The sequence below is a fragment of the Aotus nancymaae genome, unplaced genomic scaffold (assembly GCF_030222135.1).
Source record: "Aotus nancymaae isolate 86718 unplaced genomic scaffold, 86718_ANA_hifiasm-v0.15.2.pri h1tg000057l, whole genome shotgun sequence".
NCBI classification, from domain to species: domain Eukaryota; kingdom Metazoa; phylum Chordata; class Mammalia; order Primates; family Aotidae; genus Aotus; species Aotus nancymaae.
The window spans coordinates 48813723-48840093 of record NW_026988471.1 but is presented as its reverse complement, the minus strand read 5'-3'; the positions used below and the strand labels follow the sequence as shown (position 1 = coordinate 48840093).

General features: G+C 36.2%; 1 protein-coding gene and 1 non-coding gene across 29 annotated transcripts in view; both read left to right on the top strand.

The window, feature by feature from the left end:
- The window catches only part of NRXN1 (neurexin 1), a 1142110-nt gene that overhangs the window by 1038052 nt on the left and 77687 nt on the right, over window positions 1–26371 (top strand). The window lies entirely within an intron of this gene.
- LOC135269885 (U6 spliceosomal RNA) lies at window positions 10215–10321 on the top strand. The gene has a single exon (XR_010338123.1). It is a non-coding gene; the product is annotated as a U6 spliceosomal RNA (small nuclear RNA).

Here is a 26371-nt window from a genome sequence, read left to right as displayed (position 1 = left end):
AAACAGGGAGAGTTATTAGGACGTTTGAAATTCAATCTGCTTGTTACCTAACCTTGTGCCTATTCCCTCATCTATATTTACCTATTAAATATTTTCGAGTAATATTTCCTTTGTATTCTCAACTCTGCAAACTTATTTTTTCTTGATTATTTTTTCTCTTCATCCCAAATGAGACACAGACAGGATGCTGAGGTCAATATGAAAGAAGATTTTTCTGTGTCCATTTCTCCTGTTATATTACATTAACACATTCAGCCCATTCCACATAAATGGAAAAGGAAATGTTAATGAAACAGTTAATTGCTAAGGATTGCTAGAAGATGATATATCAAGATTGCTCAGGAAAGATATTGTTTCTCCAGAATGGTTACAAATAACTAGCAGCCTTGATCTATAAAACTGTTAAGTGTTTCATATCAAATAAGCAGTCTGAATTTTAGAACATGGTACCATACAACTACAGAAAATTTCAGATATATTTGTATCTTCTTTTCCCAAAAAGATGTAGTAACCTGGGGGAGAGGGGAGGTGTGATACTAATACAAAGGATGACAACATAGCAAGTAATGAAATGCTGAAGTCAGAGCATTTTGTCATGAAGTCATGGCTGGAATGGGTCCATTACTGCCTTCACATTTATTTTCATGACCCTTTTTACTGAATATTCCATTGGTCCCTCCATTCTAAAAGAAGTCCCTGCTTGCTCTTTGAGTAGGAGAAAAGCAAGCTTTGGTAATATGAAAGATAATTTGACAGGCATTGAAATCTTCTATTTCCCTGAATGCATAGCTCATTAATGTCAAGAAAGAAAAATAAACCAGCCCTATAAATGATGGTCTGGAAAAAGTCCAGCCTTAAATGCTAGAGGCACTTTATGGGAAATAGCATTGTGACTAGTATGTTAATGAAGAAATGTTATTTTACAGCTTCAGATTCTGCCAGACTCAAAACGTTTAGAGAAGTGCATTAACTTTTTCAGTTCACAAGGGTCCCTTGAATGCATTCCTACTTTAGGGAAAGCATCAAAGTTCCAATCTGTTAAAAGTTTATCAAACGATACAGTTAAGTATCTATCACATTTAAATTGGCATCTTCCTTTAAAAAAATACTATAGCATCCTGATTCAGACATCCAGTCATAGTAATTAAATAACATTCTGGAAAAAGATCCTGAAAATTAATATGACCTGTCCCAAAATGGAAACTGAATGACCTTAGTCGTAAACTCATAGCTCTTAGAAAGTCTTTGACGGTGCAGAAGAATTTTCTCCACTAAAATCTAGTTCCTATCATTTGTTACTTGCTGTCTACCATATACTTAAATATGTGCTTTTCAACCTTAAAGGTCTGTATGAATTGATGAGTCATCAGATGATATCAGGATTTGAGTAATGTAAATCCAAAAAAAAAATAAAAGAAGACTGTCTTTGTTTCTAAAATCTTTTCCAAGGAAATCAGCTCCACTGAAAACTTCTTTTTAAGTAAGCCAAAATTCACTGAGCTGTTCTTGAGGATACCCTGGGGTGATGGTTTGCTCTTTCACTATTACACTTTAATTGGAAAGCAAAATTATCGTTGTTGGGATTTACCAAAGCATACTTCTTCCAAACACAGAGCTCTTCCAATTTTTTTAGACTTTTATTTTGTTGTTGCTTTTATTATTTAACATTGATTTTCCCTGGTAATGTTAGAGTGCTGTTTTCATGGAGACAAGGGGGCAGTTTGTGGTTAATTTTGCTTTTTCATTTCAGAAATATTTTGACAATACATCACTCGGGGGCTGTTACTGCACATTTGAAATAAGTGTCTGTTGTGGCAGAGGATGTAGAGTTGACATATTATAAAGCATAAATAATAATAATGCTTCCCATTCATATCACATCTATCATCCAGAGGGGCCCAGAGTGCGCACCACACAGCAGGGAAGGATTATTATAAAGCAGTCTTAAAAGTTTACACAATTATAGTGCATAAAATGCTGATTAGATGTCAATTTCCAGTGTTATTCCTAAGAGTCTGTAAGCTGGAACACATCCTCTCTCTCCAAAGCCGGAGGAAAAAAAGCACAAATATAGATAGTTTGTGAGGTGGAAGGATGGATGGGCTCTGTCAGACTCATCCATTCCAGGCTGTCTTTGTTACGGTCATTATTGTTCTACCAATTACTAAGTCTTGAAGTGGGGGAGGGAAGTGCCCAGCTTCTCACTTCATTGTAGAATGTCTTGGAACAGTGAAATTTTGCTTCAGTATCTGAGGACAAACTGCTTTGATTTATTTTTTTCCATATAACCTGATATGCTTTGGCTCTGCGTCTGTACTAAAAAGTCATCTTGAATTGGAATAATCACCACGTGTCAAGGGTGGGACCAGGTGGAGGTAATTGAATCACGGGGGTGGTTTCCCCCTTGCTGTTCTCGTGATAGTTTCTCATAAGAGCAGATGGTTTTATAAGCATCTGGCATTTCCCTGTGGGCACTAATTTCTCTCTCCTGCCGCCATGTTAAGAAGGATGTGTTTGCTTTCCTCTCCACCATGACTGTAAGTTTCCTGAGCCTCCTTAGCACTGCGGAACTGTGAGTCAATTAAAACTTTTTCCTTTATAAATTGCCCAGTCTCGGACAGTTCTTTGTACCAGGGTGAGAACAGAATAATACATAGCCCCACTGCTCTCACTCACTCCTCCCCCATCACTAGCAAATAAATGTTAGCAAATTCTCCTATATGAGTTCCTTCCCTCACTTCAAGTTTAGTTGACTAAAAAGCAAAGAAAGGCCCTCGAGGTTGTAGAAAAAGGCATCTTGCCTTCTGTGAGTAATGCGCTTATCCTGAGGCTCATACAATTTATATTGTTTCCTGTTACTGGTGTCTGGACTTTCTGAGTTTTACCTACCTAGTTGCATTGCTCTTTTAAATTGCATGACTCTTTACCTTTAGTCCATGGGTCTTGTTAAAATTAAAAAAAAAAAAAAAATCTTTTTTTCATGTTCCACAAAGCCCCAGGAAGGCAAAGAGAGCTAAATGTCACAATTAAATTTTCACCTGAAAACTATTTATCTATTTAACCAATGTAACTTTAGTGAGTGCCTGTATATTTTGATGGATACTGTTGGAAATTTCATCTACTTGGAGATTTTTGTCTAAGCCTCACAAAATCCTGCAAGATAGTTTTATCCCATTTTGCAGATGAGAAAGTGGAGTCTCGGGTTTTAGAGGGAGAACTTTCTGAGATGAAAAAAACATGTTTTAGGCTGTCAGTGTGCTTTCAGCTGTGTCAATCTATTACTCTCTTTTTGTCTCTCACACCTGCTGCCTTCTCTATGCTGGTCAATGGTTTAAGGTAATAAGCAAACCCTGCAAATCCTTTCTTCCTTTTCATTCATTATTACTGATGCATGGAACATTATCATTAAAAAGGACATGTCATAATGTTATACAGAACGGGAAACAGAGGCCACACACACAGGCTCAGGATCCCTCCTCCCAAGCCAAGCCCAGGGCTTTATTTTATTTTTTTTAGCAGAAATTTCTGTTTCTCTAGCCAAAGACAGGCTGTGACCATTTATAATCATTTCTAAGTTATTATTATATCTTCATCCTTACTCTAGCCACAGTCTCTTGTGTGCCTAGAGTGAGATGAACTCTTAGGAGGTCTCACTACATGATTTGCAGAACTTCAACATCAAAGAAAGGAGAGACCTTTTTCCTTCCTAGCATTCTTTTCCTTGCTTTCCACATATCATTAAGGAAAATGGAGCAGTTCTAATCATAAAGTGTGTGGAAAGCGTCCCCTAGTGCTAGGACAGTTAGGCATGTTGTACAATCTAGGGGTACTTGGAAAATACAAGATAGGCTCTGGTAATTGCATTTCTTATAGTTGTAGGAAAACACGGAGCTTTTATTTCCCTTATCCAGCCAAAGCCTAGAAGAAATGATAAGAGAGGCACTGAAAAATCATAGTAGTTGCTGTGATAGTGATTTAAGGTCAGATACAACAAAATCGCTTTAAAATTATGTAGAACATACCACTGAAATAGGATTAGATGAGAAAGTCAGACTTTTGATAAATTGCAAAACAAAAGACAGGAGTCTTGACTACATTGGCTGTGACAGCGTTACCTAAAATTTAAATGTCTACCATTTTTTCGTATTTCAACTAAAATGAGACATTACACTGGGCTATTTCTTATTTTTTTAATGCTAGATTCCTGCCTAGAAAGATTATGGGGAAGTAATAGACAATAGTGGTTAAGAATTCAGGCCCCTGTAATCTCAGCACTTTGGGAGGCCAAGGCGAGCAGATCATAAGGTCAAGAGATTGAGACCAGCCTGACCAACATGGTGAAACCCCATCTCTACTAAAAATACAAAAATTAGCTGGGCGTGGTGGTGCGTGCCTGTAGTCTCAGCTACTCAGGAGGCTGAGGCAGGAGAATCACTTGAACTTGGGAAGTGGAGGTTGCAGTGAGCCCAGATGGCACCAGTGTACTCTAGCCTGGTGACAGAGTGAGAATCCATCTGGAAAAAAAAAAAAAAAAAAAAAAAACCCAGACTTAGAATTAATTCACTGGAGTTCACAGGGAGGCTTTATAATTTGCTTATTAACTGTGTGACATTGGACAAGTTATTTAGTATCCATGTGCCTCAACTACAAAAACAATAAAAAAAAAATTAATGAAATTTAACTGATAATGTGGTGTTAAGAACAAATCAGTGGTTCTCAGCTAGGAAGATACTACCCTCAAGGAACGTTTGGCAATGTCTGGGGACACTTTGGATTGTCACAACTTTGTGTGTGTGTGTGTGTGTGTGTGTGTGTGTGTGGATATTTTGTGTGATTTCTGGCATCTAGTGAATAGAGGTGAAGGATGCTACTAGCCATCGTACAGTGCACAGGTCAGTCACCCAAAGCTAAATTTCCCAACTCTAAATGTCAATTGCATCATGGTTACAAAATCCTGCATTAAATACAGGACATACATAAAGTTTTTTAAAATAGTATATGACATATAGTAAGCACTTAGTAAGTGCTAACCATGATCATCATTAATTATGAAGTTTAGTTGCCTTGGTAACTAATCCTCAAATAGCATTTTCACATTTTTACTCTTGATAAAGAAACTATACCCACTTATTAAATCTGAATGTTCCCGCCAATACTTCAACACTATTCACTCGGCTATAATCTCTCTCTCCATATTCATTTCCTTTCCTTTTTGGTTTGCTTTATTTCTTTATTTTTTTAAAAAACCTCTTTATTCTAGTAACACATGGTTGTTGCTATCTCCAGTGCTATACTTTTCATATTTAACTTCTGGACCACCCTCCTACTAGCTTATCCACATTCCTTCCCCTCTTTAAATTCCTATGCAAGGCATATTATCTCCAAATAATCCTTTCTAACTCACCTAGCTTTAGCGTTTGGTCATTACACCACTCTTCCAACTGCCCCATTGTCAGGCATTCACTGCAACTAGTACCAAAATTATCTAATTTCCCTTTCTTGTAGGTTTGCTTTATCTCAAAAATAAGGAATGTCTTTTATTAATGCTGTGCCTACATTTAGAAATTAGTCCAAATTCCTGCACAGCCAGTCATTGAACTTTTGCTATTGCTGCTTGGTACCAAAATAAAATTTAAAAACGTTTCCACCAAGTAGTTTCAGAGCTGAGTTCTGCAGTTTATAAGAAATGGAAGCAGTAGCACACATTTCAATATATGTAATAGATATTATAAATTCTTTTATCCATAAGACTCTTTATAAAAACATAGAATGACTGAAGATCTTAACCAAACCGTGACATGTCTTGTCTTCTTTTCTGCAACTACATCATCTTAGTGTGTGGTGCTAAAGCGTAATAAACCAAGACAAAAGTAATCCTTATTAAAACACAGTTCTTTTACTCTGGGTACCAGGCCAACAATTCGAGGGGTCAAATAAGATTCTTCCTAAAGAGATTCTTTAACTTGGAAGTGTATTAAGCCCATAAAATCATTTGTACAAAATGCTGAACCCACATGCTAGAATGAAAAATAGATCTTGGTTATTCTACATAGTTGTATCGAAAAAAAAAAAAAAAAAAAACCAGTAATAGTAATATCTCAAAAACAGAAACAAAAACACCTTTGTAGTATTTAGAAATCTCCTCTTTCTTGAAGATATGATGCCTAAAATGTCTAAATAATGACATAAAACCAATGAAAATGAAATCAGTACTTTATTGGACATGAAGTGATTAAATCATGATCTTGAGTGACTGTTATTAGAGGGATATTTAATGGCTTTAGAGAGGAGATTGTGGTAATGAGCAAATGTAGGATTTGTTTTCAGATCTCAAGCAGGTAGGGTTTCTCCCCTACAAAAGGGCTTTGCAAACTCTTCCCACTAACAGAGCATACACCACAGCCAAGAAGGACACAGCCCACAAGTATTGAAGATCCCACAGAAGCAAAACTTCAGGAATGCAATACATTCCATTCCATGGGTTAACTATTAATGCAAAACAGTACTCAAATGAAAATTAGATTGAGAAAGATTTGATAATAGGCATTATTATAAAAGAAATGGACTTTTCCCATTCATTCTAGTGTAAATTTTAAGAGGTCGACTACTTCTCTTTCTTGTTTGTAACAGTATATGTAGCTGTGGCACAGAACTTGGTGCCTTGTAGATTTTTATTTATTCAATGAGTAGATAAATGAATGAACCTTTGGATATACTGTTATGGCAAGAGGCATATGAGACTCCAGGACAAAGAGTGTTTCCCTGATGAAAAAAGATTAGATCTGTAGGGTGAATGGAGGTGGAAAAGTCTTTCATGATAAAATCTTTAAAATGTTGTATCTATTCAAGCTCTTCTTTTTTAAAGAAAAATGAAACCGGAAATAACTTGTAACCTATACGTGATAATAGAATTGGTGAAGAGATGTCACCATGACTAATATTGTGTGTGAAATATAACATTTGCCTTAAACAAGGATAAACACATTTGTTCCATAAGTATGCTAATCTATACACCCTACTAAAAATAACAGATTTAAAAATACATATAAGTTATAAATGCAGTTATAAAATATAATAGTAGTATCTCAAGATTGTCCTTGAAGAACATTTTATGCCTATTTCTTCTTTGCTCATATTATTCTAGTAATTCATGACTCTGTTTTGATCAAGACATGGATGGTTTTCCATGAGAAAAGACTCTACTTTAAATGTCAAATATTCTATGTTGTCCATTAACCATTTTTGTTGTAACCAACCTTATGAAGGTAGGGGAATAAAAGCCAGAATACTTTTAAGATAAAAAAAAGTCAACTTTTATTTCTCTGCCATATTGACCCTGGACTATTATGTTTGCCTGACATCTATAATATGAGCTTATTTATTCAAATTCAGTGTTGTGTAGTGTAAAGTGACTTAGCTCTGTATTCATCAATGCACTTGCTGGCTATGTAATCATGATTAAGAATACTCATTTGTTTGAGCCTCAATTTTTAATGTATATAAAATGAAAATAAAGAAAAATATAAAAAAACAAAAATAGAATGTACTTAACATCCACTTACCTCCAATTTTCTATGATGCTTTGCCTGCTCCTTTGACTGCTTTTCTCCAAGGGTCTCCACCTTATTTAAAGAAAAGGAATCTTGGAATTGTCATTATTTTTGCTTCATACACCTTCCAAATAAGGATGTATCTATACCTAGAGCTCTCAATGCTTTCTAGAGGCTGGCAACTTGACGAGCCTCTAAATGGTGAGGCAAGAACCTATTTTATAAAATTATGTAAATATAAATACAGCTGCCTGCTGGGCTCCATTTTTTAGGTAGATATTATCTATGCTTATAAACAAACCCTTGAGTACACAGTTAAGTAAGGTGATAGTTCCGCTGCTGATGTCATGTTTGTCCTCAGCTCATCTCAATTTCTCACCAAAAGTCAATCATAATATTTTGGGTATCTATGTAGACCTTGCTGTTATTCTCTGAACATGTTTATTTCTGTGTGTCTGCCAATCTGAATTAATTGGTCATTAAGACAGTTCCTTGAACAACTTCGAGCTAAGCTCTGAATCTTCCCAAGTAGAAAAGTTTGAAAATCCTGAGTCCGGTTTAATATCTTTGCACATGGAAATGATTTTGAAACTACATTTTAGAGAAATGCTTCAGGGTTGCTTTCTGTAGTGACTTAATGTTGTGCTTCTCAGGAAATATATTTCGTTTGTGCTATTGGGAATATATTTTGTGTTGGCCTGATCCCTGGAGATGTCATTCTCTTGAGGAGCAGGGCCTGATTACCAAAAACAGGTTGCAGCAGGTCCAGAGACAGGATTTTAGAACACCTCATTCCCTGGCCTGCTACCATGTCTCAGTCTCTGCCCTCCTGAGAGAGAATGCATGCGATGGTGTCTGTGAGAGTCTTGAATTATCAGCTCATTGGTCAGAAGAAGGGACTAACAGGACATTTTCTTAGATATATCCTTTTAAAAGGCTAGTTCTACAAGAAGCTGGTTGCAGCTTAATGTTTTTAGGTCTGCTTATTGTTTTCATCAGATCTGACTTGGATTTTTAAAAAAGATATGACAATAACATCAGGCCTCAAGGAAGCCTGTTGAATACAGCAGGAACAAAGGAGAATACTGAAAAGAAATCTTTGGTTTATGGTAGCCAGTATTTCCAAGATGGGACAGAAATTAGCTCGGCCATCCCAACTAATCTCAGTAAGTACAGGGCATCTACATGTAGAGATGAATGCTTGAATTCCTAATGAGCCTGTTTCATGAAATATCCTTTTGAAATATCATTTGGTGTTCTCTTTTTATAAATTTGAGTTACCTTTTTTTTTTTACTTAAGTTTGTTTTATTTTGTTTTTTGGACAAAATGGATTTGGTAAATTAAAGCCTGGTTTGCTTGTTTGTTTTCAAGACAGAAGAAAACAAATTGTACGATGTAGTTATATTGTCTACTATGTCTCTAGAGTGATTGATTCTTGTAAAGAGAGTGGAGAAATACATTAAATCCTGTTACAAATTAGAATAAAGGCCCACAAACCTAGATTATGCCTCAGAGCTCCTACTATCTTAGACAGCACAGTGATTTGAAGAATAAAAATTTCAGCCATAATTCTAGATTGATTACAGTAGTTATGCAAATGTAATTATAATTTTCTGTGCAAAAAAACATATTTAAATAGAAAGCACTGCAGTGATCTTACTCAGAAACTACTCTGGTGAATACTTTTACTGTAAGGGAGAACTTGGTGTATTTTAATAATTGTCAGGCGACCATTATGATTGTGTATTACTCTATTCCGTAATTTTCTTGAATTGGATATGTCTCTCTTTTTCTATGATTTTAATTACCAAAAGTAATGACAAACCTTAGTAAATATGCTAATTGTACACAATAGCAATTTTCTCCAAGCAGGCATAAAAATCTTGAAATAGTTTTTGCATTTCTAAAGGAAAAAGACTGTGCAGGGAACTCATATGAAAGCCACTGAGGACAGCTTGTATTTGCTCTGAAATTCATTAAAATCAAGGTGGGGTGTCCCTTTCTTTCCAGCAAGTAAATTTCAAACATGTTATTTTTTAAGTTACTTGAGGCTGTATGTTACCATGGCTTTAGCCCTCATATAATTGACTGAATGAAGGAATTGGCAAATTCCATCTTTAATGTCCTTTGAGTCTAATTCTAGAGATTATTTTGTGCATTTAGTAAGAACTTTCTATGCTTAGTGCATTTAGTGAGGTTTTTCTATGCTTAGCGACTGCAGAGATAGTGACAATAGCTACCAAATTCCATTCATGACAAGGGATCATCAAGAACTATGGCAGGTCCCATAGCCATGTAAAGCCTAGTCCGTACATATCTGGGTACTATTATAAATACTATTTACTTCTATACAAAGATTGTAAAAACTCTCCAAGGAGGCTTTCAGCAAATTCTTAGTTGTTCATTTAAAATTTTGGAAAAACAAATAGTTGGTATTGTGAAGTTATTGATTGAGATCATCCTGAGCTTTTTGACTCGGTGATTTGCTACTTTGCAGAGATACTTTGTCATTACTATTTTGTGAAGAAATGTATCAACTCCTAAAAACTTTATAATTAACATTGATAACACCCTCTCACAACCATACATGCACCCCCTAGTGACATTATGACTCCTATAATATAGAGTAAGCTTGTTGCTTTCCATTTAAAACGTGTTGAGTAGTGCTCGCTTCGGCAGCACATATACTAAAATTGGAAAGATACAGAGAAGATTAGCATGGCCCCTGCGCAAGGATGACACGCAAATTCGTGAAGCGTTCCATATTTAAAAAAATAAAAAATAAATAAAAATAAAACGTGTTGAGTAATCTTATATACTTTGTAGAATTAGCAGATCAGAAAGAAAACTCCAATTCCAAAGCGGAATATTCATTTTCTTCTCCTTCCCATGCAGGGTTTAAAAAACTCAGTCTGCACTTGTATTATTTCTTGCTAGGCACTTCAGATTCCACAGAAAATTTTGTCAATTAATTTTAGTTACTGTGTGTATCTTACATAGTGTTCAGAGTCATATTCTGGACTTTTGTAGGGAGGAAGGAATCACAAAGAAACATAAGATGCCATCCCCCTCTCTGAAGGAGTTTTCAATCCATTGGAATCCCACTTAGTTCCTGACTGCCAAGCTTTATGTATTCCCCAAACTTAGCAAACAAGGCCTTTTCCACATCTAAAGGGTAAAGGAAGCTAATTATCTCCAAGAGGCTATGGAGAAGAACCAAAATTCAGATCCAAACTCGGTTCTCTAGTTATTATGTTCTCTAGTTATAATGTTCTCTTCATTATCTGCAAGCTAAATTCATTGTGGGTCTAATCACTCTTGCTTAGGAGATGTCATCATATTCCACGTCACTTGGAAAACCTTGTGTAAATGCTATTTAAACATTAAACTTCCTGTTTTAGGGATGTCTAGATACTTGGGGAAACATAATTAATAAGGCAAGGGATCTTGATGTATAAATAATCTTGTCTTCTCTTTGTTGATGGTTATACAAATTTAAAGAGAGTAAGTACCTTTTCTCATATCATTAATAGATCTCCTGGATTCAGCATCCAAATTTCATAGCAAAGTCGGGATGGTTGCTTAGAATGGTGATCTTTCACATTTGGTTGACAGCACTGGGAGTTAGAATAACACTTATCATTAAAAAGTCAGGAAACAACAGATGCTGGAGAGAATGTAGAGAAATAGGAACACTTTTATACTGTTGGTGGGAGTGTTAATTAGTTCAACCATTGTGGAAGACAGTTTGACAATTCCTCAAGGATCTAGAACCAGAAGTACCCTTTGACCCAGCAATCCCTTTACTGGGTATATACCCAAAGGATTATCAATCATTCTACTCTATAAAGACACAGGCACGCGTATGTTTATTGCAGCACTATTCACAATAGCAAAGGCTTGGAACCAACCCAAATGCCCATCAAAGTTAGACTGGATAAAGAAAATGTGGCACATACACACCATGAAATACTATGCAGCCATAAAAAAAGGATGAGTTCATGTCTTTTGCAGGGACATAGATGAAGCTGGAAACCATGATTCTCAGCAAACTAACACAAGAACAGAAAACCAAAAACTACATGCTCTCATAAGTGCGAGTTGAACTATCAGAACACATAGACACAGAAAGGGCAATATCACACACTAGGGCCTGTCAAGGTTTGGGGAGCCAGGGGAGAATTAGCATTAGGAGAAATACTTAATGTAGATGATGGGTTGATGGGTGCAGCAAACCATCATGGCACGTGTATAGCTACATAATAGACCTACATGTTCTATACATGTATCCCAGAACTTAAAGTATAATTTAAAAAAAAGGAAAGAATAGCACTTATCATTCTGAGGTATTTTAGGGAATTCATTTATCCTAGGTTGCGTGAGAGACTGACATTTTACACCTTTTGTCCATGGTGATTGTTAACAGTGCCACTTGAAAAGTTGTCCTGACTTGAAAAATGTATTATAGTATCACAGTGAAAGAGCATTGCATCTTTCCAAAGTTTGAGACCTAAATATCCACTTTCCTTCTTGGATGTCTCTTAAGAAAGTTTTCAATCAGTCACATAATAAACATGAACTAATAGTTGTAGCTCAGCCTAGATATTATACTTTGCCTATCCATCCCTAAATCCTAAGACATAGAATTATAGAGAGAAAGAATTTGAATATTGTACTAAATTAGAAAGGCATCCAGTTTCAGGAGAACAAAAGAGTGTAAATTCTATTCTGGTATGTATTCCATGGTACTTAGTATTTATTTGCATTTTTTATTCTATTACAAATGTTTTAAATCTCTCAAAAATATACTTTTGAATGAAAAATACATGTCTGGTTTTAAAGAGTATAGAGATCTGACATCAGGCAGCGTAAGTTTGTCTTTCTAAAGAAAATCCAACTCTTGCTTTCTGAATGGGATCCACTATTCATCAGTGTTACTAGAACCTCAAGAACAGAGCCCCTCATTTCCAATTCTAAAGGAGCTGCTGGGATAAACCAAAGCAATAAAAAATGCAAAACTTTACACATAGTAGATGGTTCCAAGGCTTTAAAACAGGAATAATGAATGGTTTCGTTTTCCTTTTATATTCCGAAATTGTGCTCGCTTCATTAAAAGCAGAGAATATTTCACAGTGCTTTGTCCTAATAAAATAAAGGTATATGAAAAGCATTTAAAGGTGGTTTTGTTTTCTTCATGATAATGTCTGCTTTTCATGAAGGCTGACCTAGTTTGGGTTCCAGCTTTTTGGATGTAGAGAGAAATGTGCTAAATAGTACTCTATTATTTTTCTATATTCTTGCACTTTTATTTCACATTAAGAGTGAATTACTCAGTTTTGTTCCCCTCCACCACCACCACCTTTTGTCAGAGATAGGATCTCGCTCTGTCATTCAGACTGGAATGCACTGGTGGGACCAAAGCTCACTGTGGCCTCAGACTTCTGGGCTCAAGTGATCCTCCTGCCTCAGCCTCCCTAGGAGATGGTACTACAGGTACTACTACTATGCACTGCTATGTCTGGCCATTATTATTTTATTTTTTGTAGAGACAGAGTCTTACTTTGTTACCCAGGCTGGTCTCAAATTCCTGGCCTCAACTGATTCTCCCGCCTTGGCCTCCCAAAGTGTCCATTGCTGAAACAATTGGCCACTGTACCTGGCCTGTTACCTTGATAGCACAGAAACTTACAGTTGTAAGGTACTTAAAAGGTCATGCAGTCTCACCTCCTGCCTAGTGCAGACATCTCCTGCAGTAATCTTCATAGATGAGCATCTAGCCTCTCTTCAAATATTTTTAGTCTTCAAGATAGTCTGTTTCATTGTTAAATAGTTCTGATTATCAAGAAGTTGTGCCTTGTGTTTGCACTGTATAAGGCCCAACCTCAAAAGCAAAAGTAAATAAAATACGATTTATCACTGCAGAGTTTTTAATCACAAGCAGAGTTTGTATACAATAGTAGTAAAATGGATTAATACATTTTTAGCAATACAATGAATATACTCTATTAGCAAAAAAAAAGTCTAAAATTACATACTTGACATATATCATCATGGAAGAGGCATTTCATTTGTTTCCTTAAAGGTAGGTATATCAACAGGCAATGCTGAGGAAACGATTAACCTAAGAGATCAAAGGAGAGAATTCATACATCAGGTTAGGGAATGGGAGAGAATCCACGGAATGCCTTAGGGAATGCCTGGCATGCAGAATGAGTGTAACAGGAGTGGATAACAAAAGTTTGCAAAGGCAGATGGTGGGTACATGATAGAAAACGTGCTAAGGGGTTTGGACTTGGTCTGCAGGCATTAGAGAGCGATTGATGTTTTTTAAGCCAGGGAATGGAATTATTAGAGCTGTGCTTAGGGAAAATGACTTCACCAGCTGACTACAAAATGATCTAAGAAGGGAGAAACCAGAAGCTGAGCAGTAGCTAAGGAAGCAATTGCAGTAGTTCAAGAAGGAGGTAATGAAAATTAGAACTAGGGTAATGGCAGTTGGGAGTATGGTATAGGCTAGAGGAACATTGCTGAAACAAGACGAATTGGCCATTGATTGTGAGGTTTGAGGATGGAGAGGAGAGATACCAAAGAGAAAGGGAACAAACTGAGGAAGTTCCACGTCCACACGTACTTGCTGATGATTAATTTATGTTATATAAGAGTAATGCCAGTCACTGATGAGGTAGAAAGACAACTAAGGTATGATTCCAGCTTCACTCAACAGGCAGTCTGTGTGTGTGTGTTTTTAATAGCATGGACACCGGTTGCAAGTTATGCTTTCAAAAACTCTCTATAGGGCAAAATAGATTCCAATAAAACTAACAGATCTAACTGTGACAAAAATGTTAACACTAGAAGGGCAATAAGTTCTCAGATGGAGAATTAGCAGAAAAGCATCTTAGGCAGAGGCTTCAGCATGAGTAAAGGGCTGTGGTTGTGAAGATGCACAGTGTTTTTGAGAACTATAGAATTTGGTGCAGAAGGTAATTAGAATGCAGGGAAGTGAATAATTTTGAGCAGATGTTTGGAGAATATTAAATACTCTATAAAAGAGGTTAGACTAATTATCCAGGTAATGGGAAACTCTGGAGCAGTGTGTTTTTGTTTTTGGTTGTGGCGTTGTTTTGTTCTTAGTGGTAATGAGAAGTTATTTAGGTTTTGGGAGATAATGCTGATAAAAAGTAGATGATCCATTCCATAGTATGAAGCCTAAAGGCTTTGGTTAACTGTGAGTAAGGAGACTCTCATGGTTGTCCAGGTGGGTAATGTTATTATTGGCCTGCAGGAAAGCAGTAGACTGGTAAAAAGAGAAAATGATTTAGAGCCATTTTAGAGTTGGAGCTAGTTCTCATCCTCTCAAGTAATAAGCATCAATTTTGAACATTTGCAGAAAAGTCTATATTGCTTCTTTAAAGATAATCTTCTGCTTTCCATAGTACACCATATCCTTGTTGTGCATAGTATTTTGTTGTATAACATTATGGTTCCTTCCCACCAGTTTCCTACTATCTTTTCCTAGTGAGTAGTTATAAGAATTATTTTTGCCTGGCACTTGATAAGAACATGATCTATTGGTTGGTAATTTCTTACTTTCTTTGCAGCAGAAAGAATAAAGTGCAAATATTCACTTTATGAATATTCACTTATTGAACTGAAAAAGAAGGACATTGGTTTCATGAATATTTGTTATTCTTTTGGTTACTGTGGATTATCACCTGGCTGTAGGGCAACAGGCTGTTCCACTGTTTTCTAAATTGTGTGCCCGCATGATGCCACATTTAAACAGTCAGCTTCTCAAACTGTGGATCTGTGGAATTCAGAAAATATTTCCAGGGTTTTAGCAATGAGATGAGCAACAGCTTTTACCCTCTCTTTGCCTTTCCTGAAAAATTCTGAGTTATTTTAACTAGCTGCATATAGCAAGGAATGAAGGTGAATAACCTACCACTGTGTTTGGGGTAAGAAGATAATGGAAGCTCTGCACATAACATTCTCTGCCTAGTCCATAACTCATAGTGTCAACTTAACTTCATTGTTACTGCAGACTCCTGTGTGTTAATTTGGCCTATCTTCAGGTTGTTGATTTAGGAGGCAAAGGAAAGTAGAAAGAGAGAGTAGAGAAAAGATTGCACTGAATAATTCTACAGAGTTTCAGGAGGAAAAATCTAAATAAACAATGGAAGTTTTAGTATTAAAACCCCAGTTTGCAATCATGAGGTTTAATATGCCAAATAGCCTAAATTAGGACTAGTGAAAAGACTCCAGAAAACTACAGCAACCACTAAACAGAAAATAAAATGCTTTTCAAAACAATTTTTAAAAATCACATACAAATTAACATAGGAGAATACTAAAGATTATTCAACTCTATGTATATCTTAACTTTTACTTATATGTTCTTACAAGTGTTGAGAAATAAGTACTTTCCAGAATGGCCAAATCATATGGACAACTACAACAAATATTTTTTTATAAATGAGTCAAAAGGCACAAATTTTTCCTTACTCCCAAGAGTGTCTCTAAAATATCTGTGTGACCCTGTCACTGCCCTGATTGATAGATTTAAGCTTCCTGGGTTCCCTAAAATAACTACAAGACCTTCACTATGATCTAACCCCTGCCTATTTCTATCTCCATCTTCTTTTATCTCTGCCACCCCACCAATGTAAAGTTTTTCCTCAAGCAATACCTCACCTACCTGCTACCAAATACATCATGCCTTTTCATACCCTGTGGCTTTTTTACCTAAACACATTATTTCAATGTGTTTCAATTATTAATTTGTATCTTTCCAACTAGATTTCATCATCAGGAAATAGTTCTAGAAGGGAGTGGGCATCTATTAAGTCAAGGGGAAGCAAAATGTTCCATCCTGGATATTTCTGTCTGGAATGACATGAAAGTGCATACTCTTTTACGTCTATCAATGCCTTACAGAATTGCTCATCATTTCTTCCCCATAGCTCCTCATGGCATATTGGAAATATTGTCTATTTCACATGTAAACCTGAAAGATCACTGAGTTATGGTTTGGAAATTTTAAAACAAGGATGTGAAAAAGTTAAATAATTTTAAAATTTGTAACAGACTTTAGGAAAACTGATTTAAATGTGAAGTGAAAAGGCACATCGGTTTTCTAGAATGGTTCATGTGCCCATTTATACTGAACATTCTGAAAATTGTTTTGAGTAACTGCTTTGCAGCTTCAAGGAGGTTGCCAACAGATTTTATCAACTTTCAAATTAGGAGGAATGAATATAGCAGGAATTGAGAATAAATATTGCATTGACAAGTTTAGATGTTCATTTCCTCACACTGGCAAAATATAATAGAGACATCACAAATTTAAGAAATAAAACAGCTTTCCAAGTAGCAAAAATTTGTGTTTGGCATTACGAGTGGAGATACTTAACAAGAATAACCAAATGTACAAATTGTCTTTGTAATTATTTCCCACAGCTGAAAGCAACTATCTGTATAATCTTAACAAGCTATTTCTCTTTTCCCAAGCCTCTGATGTCTCCTGCATAAATTAAAAGGGTAAGACCAGAATTAGTGTGAAGAGATGTGTAGCTTATATACCATTTCTGTCGTTAGTCCCTTCTGTACCTGTACCTACAACCTCAGCTCTTAGAGGCTGCCTACAATAGGTTCAGAAGGGACTAACGACAGAAATGGTATATATGGACCCTAATCCATATTGATGCATAATTAATCAGGATATTCTCATCCTCCAAGCCTTAGAACATTACTCAACTATCTCAAAAACCACTGTTTTTATATAGGAATTGTCTAAGAGAGGAAAAACTTTTTTCAATTCTCAAATCCTATCAATCTCTTGGTCCAAACTCTAAATCATAAGCAGGTTCTTACTTTGGAAAGGGCTTGAGGCGTTTTAAAAGTTACCTAGATTCCTTTGAGGTTTCTAGACTGTTTTGTAACATTACTGTCATTTATTTGTTCTGCCCTTGTAACTTTTCCCCAGAAATTTGTTTTCATTTATTATTCATCTGTTTCGCCCGACCCCAATCCTTTGAGGTCAACAGAAGAGAGAGTTGAACTAACTCATCTTTATCATCTTTTGTCATACAATTGACTATAAGCTAAGTTCAAACTGGTACACAGATACCTTATCTCCTAGTCTATTTCTCTGGAATGGCAGACAAAGTAGGACAGAAAAATGAGGCATGGAAGCTCATCAGAAAGCCAGTAATACATAAGATGAGTTTTGTCAGCAAAACCTAGTAAACTTTGAAAAAGACAAATATTTTGATCTCCTCCCACTCTCAAAAAGTGTTTTCAGTTCATATTGTTTTGCTAAAATTCCTGAACTGGAATCTGAAACTGGAAAAACAGCTATCACTGAAATCCTAATATTCTCGCCATTCATGAGGGCCAGAAGCTAAAATAGGGCCTAGAGGAGGCATGACCAGAATAAGATCTTTCTCTCCTAAATGATAGACTCAGCAATAACTGGCCAGGTCGAGGCTATTCAGCCTGAAACTAACACAGAACATTGAGAAAATAAGCTTTTTTGTGTCTTCTTTTTCTTTTCTCTGAATCTGTATCAAAGTATGCATATTGGTTGTCTGTGCTGTGTAATGAATGACAAACTTACAAGCTCTAAACAACACAATTTATCTCACGGTTCATGTGGTCTGAAGTCAGGGCACAGCTTAACTGCGTCCTCTGCTTTGCTTTTACTAGACTACAACTACAGAGTTACCTGTGCTGCATTCCTTTCTAGAGCTCAGGGCCCTCTTCCAAGCTTGCATCGTTGTTGGTAAAACTTAATTCTTTGTGGTTGGAGGACTGAGGCCCTCAGCTCTTAGAGGCTGCCCGCCGGGGGACGCTTTTCATTAGCAGTTTGAATCAAGAAGCTGCTTCTTGAAGGCTAGCAGGAGTCTCTCACTCCTGTCTCCTAAGACGGAGTCTGTAACATAGCCTAACATTTGCCATTTTATGTTGGCCAGAAGCCAGTCACAGTTCGTGCCCATAGTCAAAGGAAAAGAATTACAAAAAAGATGTAGCTATAGGAGGCAGAAATTACTGATCAGTCTAAGGTCTGTTTACAAGCTTTAGTATGTTTACAAGTCTTAGTATGTGTGTGCTCTAAAACATATATGTAAATACCTACATAGAAGTTGGTATGTGCCAATCTCTTATTTACATTTATTAACCCATTTAGTTTTTACGTAATTCAAAAAGTAAATGTTATTATTCTCATTTTACACATGAGGAAACTGAGGCAGAGAGCATTTAAGTTACTCATCCAAAGCACATAGCTGGGCAGCAGCAGAATAGAGAAGTGAATGAAGATGATGTGGCCCCAGAGTCTATCTTCTTAACACATTCTGTGTTTCTCTGTGATAATAGCTTACTCTTTTATAGTACTCCCTAAGTGCTTTACATACTTAAATATTTAAGCCCCTGGTGGTTAAAGAATTTTAGTATGCATTCAGTTCATCTCCTTCATTTTCAGACAAGCTGAAAGAGACCATAAAATTTGTACTTCAGTATGATTGTCTTTGATGTAAGTAGTAATAAATACTATTTATTGAGCAGTTATTTTGCTAAACAATCCATAAATGTTATTTTATTTATCCTATAAGCTCTCTGTGAGGTAGAGATTGCCATCACATTTTGTGATAAGGACACTGAAATTAGAGATGTTAAATAGCTCAGCCATGCTTTCTTGGGCTGTGGCTTCAAACCCGGATCCCTTTGACTCTAAAGCTGCTGATTACTGTGGTCTGAGATGTGTAAGGCACTGCCAAGCTAGTACCTATTCTCTCTTTCCTTTTCAGCAAAATGTGCTGACTTGTTGGGTTTATTTTGTGGGAGGAAGAAAATAACAATTTTATGACTTTTATCTTATCTGAAATCGAGGCCCTGTTGTCTGGCTTTCACAATTGAACAACTCCAGGATGACCAAGAAAGCAAATGTAGGAACTTCATTTTCTAGCTGTCTGCACTGCATCCCAGCCAGAGCTCATCTGTGCCTCCAGCCTGCCTTGCTCACCAGCTTTATGCTCAGATTTCTGAGCTGATTTGTAGCCATTTTCACAGCGAACAATCTATAGAGTTAGGAAAGGCAGATCCAGACGCCCTTCGTGCGCTTTTCATCACGTTGATCTCCTGTTATTGAGAAAAATGACTCTAAACTCTGTGGACTATTATCTAGAGTCATATTCTTATCAATCTCTGTTGTTTAGGAATATGTTAATACAGAGTAACTACATAAATCTCTCTAAATTATGTTGACTGTCTTATTTTATGCCTCACCTTTTCCTTCTAAGCACCTGTTACTGATTGCATTCAGAATTTCATGTAGGTGGCCACTGATTTAATTAAAGGCGTGAGATAAGTAGCAAATTTGTGTGCCGGATGAAATTAGCAAAATGGATATTGCCTAATATTAACTCAAAAGCTATGATGATGTCTGCTTCCATTGATAATTTTATTTACATATTTGAATTATCTTTAGTTAGGTAATTTTCATTTATTTTTATTGCACAAATGTTTAATGGAAACTGGGGCTTTGTTTTATTCTTTTCCAGTAGATGATAAATTCTGTCTGTCGTTGGAAAAAAGAACAATGTAGATTCAAATGAGCTGCCAAATTGATTTTTGTGTTTGCCCTGCTTTAGCCTTCACTGTTTCTGTAGCTTGCACTTTTAGTGAGGATTTTCTGTGCGTATTAGTTCATCATATCAGGATACAAGCAGTTCATCACTATGCAGCAACTTTACAGCCCAGGTGCAGGAAATCCATGGACTAGCAATTCTCAGAAGTTCAGTGCTAACATCACCCAATGGGAGAATATTAGGAGAGTTTCTGTTGAATGTATCTTTTGCTTTATGATTAAAAACCCAAAAATCATCTTCCACAGCGTCATTCCAATATGCATAGGCTTTGATTTCTACTAAAACATTTAAACCCTTCGTGGGGTGAAGGTAGGAAATATCACTTTATGCTGCAGTTAGTCATTAACATTGTAGTATAAGTTAATTCTAGACCCTTTCTTGAAAGAAGGTTTTGGAAATTAAAGGATATGAAGATGATAAATGTTTAGATTGTATGTGCTTGTATATATGTATGTGTGTTCTATAGGTGTGGTGGGAGGAAGGAAATTGAAGAAATAAGTATACCACAAAGAGGCAGGAACTCTGAAAACACATTTTACCTTCTTAGTTGATTTGAAATTTGCATTGATCTGTTTTATTATACTATTGTCTCACTGCCTTATCTGTACTTACTTGAAAAATTCATGCAACAAAGAATATGAAATTAAATGTAAAGAGCCTTATAGCTTTCAATTGCTGCAGGTATTCAACAACCATTTTTGAGTAAAGCATAGTTTAAAAAAATACAGATATTGGTTCCTCTTCAAGTTTAGTACTTGACTTATATCTAAATAACAAGTTAGAAGTATATAAATTCCACAAGAGAGGCAGAAATTAAATGCTGCGTTAGTGTAGAGAAGGGAAATACGTTTATGTGGTGGGGTCAGGGGTCGGATATATGGACAAGGAAAGTCGTTTCTGAGATAGCAAATTTAAAATCCATATTCTAAATTTTTAGATCTTATTTACAGGAGAGTAGCCAGTCACACCCTCAAAACAAATTTTCTTTTAATCTAGACAGAATTGTAAAAATTCATGATATCTAATACCTTGCTATTGAAGGTGTGTTCCAAAGACCAGCAGCAAAGTCTTCACCAGGGAGCTGATAGTTCCCACTCCAGAACTACCAAAGCAGAATTTGAAGAATCTGCATTTTAAGAAGACCCCCCAAGTTAACTGTAGTACTCTGAGGTATGAGAAGCATTGGCCTAAAATGCTAGTGCCAGTTAATTTGCCTGAGCTTTGGAACACTGGGAATGTCTTGCTTTGTGTGGCTAGGAGTTGATAGAAGCAGGAAGACTGACTACAACGAGAGTAGTTAAAAAAGGCAACATACAGCATGCCAGTGAGAAAGGGCAGAGGAAAACTTATGAACAACTGGCTCACAGTGAAGAAAACAAAAAAAGGTCGCTAGGCTACTTCATATAGGCAAGCGGCTCAATATACCACAGCAATCCCTAAGGGTCTCCGTGTATCCCAGCGACATAGAATAATTATCATTCCTAATAATGAAACCCATGTCATTAGTTTAAAAAAAGGTTAAATTACATTCATCATCTTTTGATTAAGAAGGCAGGGAAGTGAATAATGCATTTCAGATTGGTTTTTGAGCAAAAATGGGTTCGTTTTACATTTTAATTGTCACTTAAAGTATGCTTCAATTCACATGTGCTTTGGGTAGCAAAAATACTGGGTATTTCCCAAAAAAGTTTTTGAAAAAAGTTTGATGTTTCTAAAAAATATAAAAAGCAACCAAGTGCATACTATGGAAACTTACATCCTCCCTATCTTGAAGGGAATTCATTACATACATTTTACAATTAAAAATACATGTATGTGTATATACATAGGCATTAAGAGTTGCAAGCGGTGGAGGTTATCCTTCTTGTTGCACTACTTCAGGAGTCACTGATCATATAATATCCTGTTAAAATCAGGAGGCATCATTTATAGTTCTCTGGAGTTGTGTGGAGACAAGGTTCGGGGATGAACATACCATCATCTTTTCAGAGTTTAGGGCAGGTAAGGGTTTTAATTATTTCTTCCCTTAACTCATATTTTCTACCTGCATGGTTTTCACTTTGGGATAAAAGAGTGGAGGCTGCAGTATTGTATTGTCCCTGAAGTTTCTGCTTGATGGCTAAACATCATGGCATTTCTGTTGGAAAAGGTCATCCCACTCTGCTGACCTGGCTCTCTTTCAACAAAAGCAATGCAGCAGCATTTTATAAAATCCCTGAAGTGGTGGTAGTCTGGGCCAACCCAAGACTTGAAACAGGTAAAGGTTATTTTTATTGTCCTCGCTTTAAGCCTTCCTTGTCTCCTTTCCCTATGTGAAGTCTCTTTTGCAGCCCAGAGGCTCAGCTTTCTCGGGTTCCTAGGCAGGGAGTATCCTCAGACTCTCCCTAGTCTACAGAGATTAACTCTAGAACAGGATGTAAGATAGACCATGTATGCTTTTGAGACTTAAAACTTATATACGCTTGGGGAGAAACATAATTTAGGGAAATTCTAAGTATCTAGTATTTTGAGGAAGTACACAACTTTACATAGGAATGAGACAATCAGCTTCTCAAAGCCAAAGTCTATGTAAGGATAAAAATGAGTAAAGGACCTTGCCTTGTGCTAGTAGATACTCAGAAAATATTTCTGGAGTTGAGGGATTAATATCCTGCTAGAGATATTTCATAAACCAAGGAACTTATAGATGATATGCTTTTCTTTAAAAGGTATTTTTCTCCATCTAGGAATTCATCTCTAGTAGATTGCCTTATGCCTTGCTCATAGGTAATCACAAGCTAGTTAAAATTATAATATTTTAGCTAATAATACTTAATATAAAATCACTTCTTCCAGCAACTTGTGTCAAAATATCACGATTAAATAACTCCCTTCTCATGAATACATACCATTTAAATTTTCCCAATGGTCAATAGTCATACTTCAATGATTCTCTTTTATGAACTCGAATAAATTTTTGTAATTGCTTCTGAGAGTTATGCACTCTTATTTTTAAGTAGGAGGCATGAATTTCCATCTCCAACTGTCCACCCACCATGTTGACCCATTGGCATTTCAAATGTCCTGTATTCATAAAAGATTTCAGCATCTTGTTTTCAAATCTTTTTCTCTTTGTGGGTTTTCTGTATATTGTTAGCAGCACTTTCACCTGCTTTATAACTCAAAGGAGGCAGACAGATAATTATATTTTAAAAATAAAAAATACAACTTAAGTGTTGTAATGAAATAATAAGTAAAAGTTGTAGTACACCAAGAAAGAATGGAAAATAATTATTGGGACTAAATTGTAGTATATTCAAAACATTCCACTCTGTATCTGTGTCCTGTTGCTGTAACGAATTATAAAAATACAGTGGCTTAAAGCAGCACAAATAAATTTGCTTACAGTTCTGGAGGTTGGAAATCTAGCATGGATGGGCAGGGCAGCTGCATTCTTTCTGGAGGCTTCAGGGGAGAATATGTTACCTTGTCTTTTCCAGTTTCTAGAAGCCACCTGCGTTCCTTGGTTTATGGCCCCTCTTTTCATCACTCTGATCCCTGCTTCCCTTAGTATAGCTCCCTCTCTCTCTTTTGCCTTATTCTTTCACTTATAAGGACCCTTGTGATTACTTTGGACCCACAAGAAAATCCAGGATAATATCCCCAACTCAAGAATCTTAATTACATCTACAAAATCTTTGCCTTGTAAGTTAGCTTATTTAATATTTCCAGAGATTAGAAAGTAGATGGATTTAGCCAAGCATATTACATAAATCCCCAATCTGCCTTTCCATTCCTGTCCTCCTCTGGATTCGGGTGAACTGAATGATTTGTAGGTCCACCATGATACCTTTTTAATGTCTTTACTTATGCCACCCCTTTCAAAGAAAATGTCCTTCTACCATCTCCACATATCCTGAGATTTTCCATCCTTCCAGGCAAAGTCAGTTATTTCTACTTCTACAATTCCTCCCTTGTAAGAAGTAATTTTTTAACCTCTGTGAACTTTCATAATACTTTATCTCTACTTCTCATGACTCACACACAAAAAAATTTTAATGTAAGATAGAGAAAAGCATGTATTCTCCCCTTCTAGACCATAAGGTCCTCAAAACATTTTCTGTGTCTCATGCTTGTATGTACATCATATTAACCCTACCCCACTCCCAGCTTTCTGTTCAGATCATTGTTCATAGTGGATGCTCAGTAAATATTCATTGAAAGAATTAGTGAATTTCTAGAAATCACCCTGTCATTTTGGGAGAGTCATGAGACCCAAGGGGCGTACACTCAGGCTCTCTAAATTTTTTTTTACTATCCAGCATGGTGCATTCCGTACTTGAAATACAGGCTATTTTCATTTTTTTCCTTTCTTTAAGGTCTATTGATTATTGAAAATGATATGAACAGTAGTAGGCTTTACTACTTTTTAAAATACGATTAAATTTTAAAGAGTTTCTCTCAGAAGGCAAACTTAGGGCTCAGAAGAGAGGAAACAAAATTTCGGCACCCCTATAATTATACATGACAATGTTATTAAAATGTAGAAATTCAGTTTTTTAAAAGTCAAAGAAGGGTTTTTATAAAACATTCATTTCAATTAGTTATTCCTGTATACCTAATTGGCAGTAATTACAAGTTACCTTTCTCTCATTTTTCTCCTCTACTGAGATTTTAAAATTGAGTTTCATGTCTTGACTCTACAGATTTGACAGATGTTACCACCCTCTTCAATCACTGTGAGAAATGTGTATCCTTAGCTATATGAAATCGAAAGGTGCAAAGAAGATTGGAAAGAATGATTATTTTCTCTCCCTTCCTCAGGTGTTTTCATGTTACCAAGGAGTGTTTCAGTCATTCCTTTGAGTTGGGTGAAATTATGAGAACTACACCTAAATATGTCGCTATTTCATTCTCTCGCCGCCTTGGATGTGAGGCACTGGTGTGACAGAATCCTGTTTCTCATACTTCAGTGATTTTTCCATGATGTTATGAGCAAAGTGAAAGAAAACTGCTAAGCCGTTTATTAACTTCTAGAAATTCACTCTCACCTTTTGCCTTACGAAAAGCAGAATACTTTCTGGCTTGACCATATCATCAAATCATTTTTTTAAATGAGAATGAATGAGCATGACTGGCCAAAGGAGTGTATTTAATGGATGCAAGTTTGCCTCTGGGTTTTAGGATGATTATGTTCTGTTTTTGTTTCTTTGAAGTAGTTCCCTCAGCTGTGATGTTTTAACATGGTTTGAGGTCCTTATAGGTAGCTTGTGACCATGCCATCTCTGAGGTACTTGTATTTTTCCCAACAACTTTTACCAGTGTAGTTTAAATATACTCTAATATTGAATAATCTAAGCGTGTAGAATGAAATAAATTATTTTGGATATTCTGGCATTGTATCTAGGTGTTATATTATCTGTGGATTAAAACTACTCCTTTAATGCTTTACAAGGACTTTGCCAAACTAAATCTCTTAAACCAACTGGATTAGTCTACTAGTCATATTGCTTCAAACATACCAATAGAGAAAGAGGCATCCTGCTTATATTCTACACCTATTTCTGCCTGCACACATTAATATTTTGTCTTGTTGGGTTCCACAATAAGAAAGCACACCTGAGAAGCCCAGGTGTGTCTGCTGGAGTCATCATCACATTAAAGAGCTAGTCTGGGTTCCGGTTGAGCCTTCATAGGCATTAATGAGGAGTGTTCCCATACTGCTTCCTGAGAGACTCTGCTTGTGAGGGAAAACAGAGGATCCCTAGTGTGATTCTGAAGCAGTGGTTTAATTGACTATACTTAAATATTCAGTTGCTGTATTGTTCCTGAGGACAGTTCTCTTGGGGTACAGGGCAGGAAATTAGATAATGCCATCTGATGGGCATGTGACTTTGAAAGGCTGATAAAAAGTTGAAAATTCCACCACAGCCAGTTCTTCTAAGAGTTCAAGACATACAAATGTACCATTCAGATAAGTTAATGAGGTAAAGGTGGACACCCTTTTGAGGGTGTTTTGAAACAAAATTCAGAACCTTTGGATTGTATCTGCTATGATGAGCAATTGCCTAATCTTTTTCTATTTTTTTGTCTATGATTTCTAAATGTGTTTTAATTTCATAAAAGACAGTTTTTAGGGTGGTTTGGAAATTAAGAGGATGGTAGAGATTTTCTTTACACTCCCTTCCCCCACA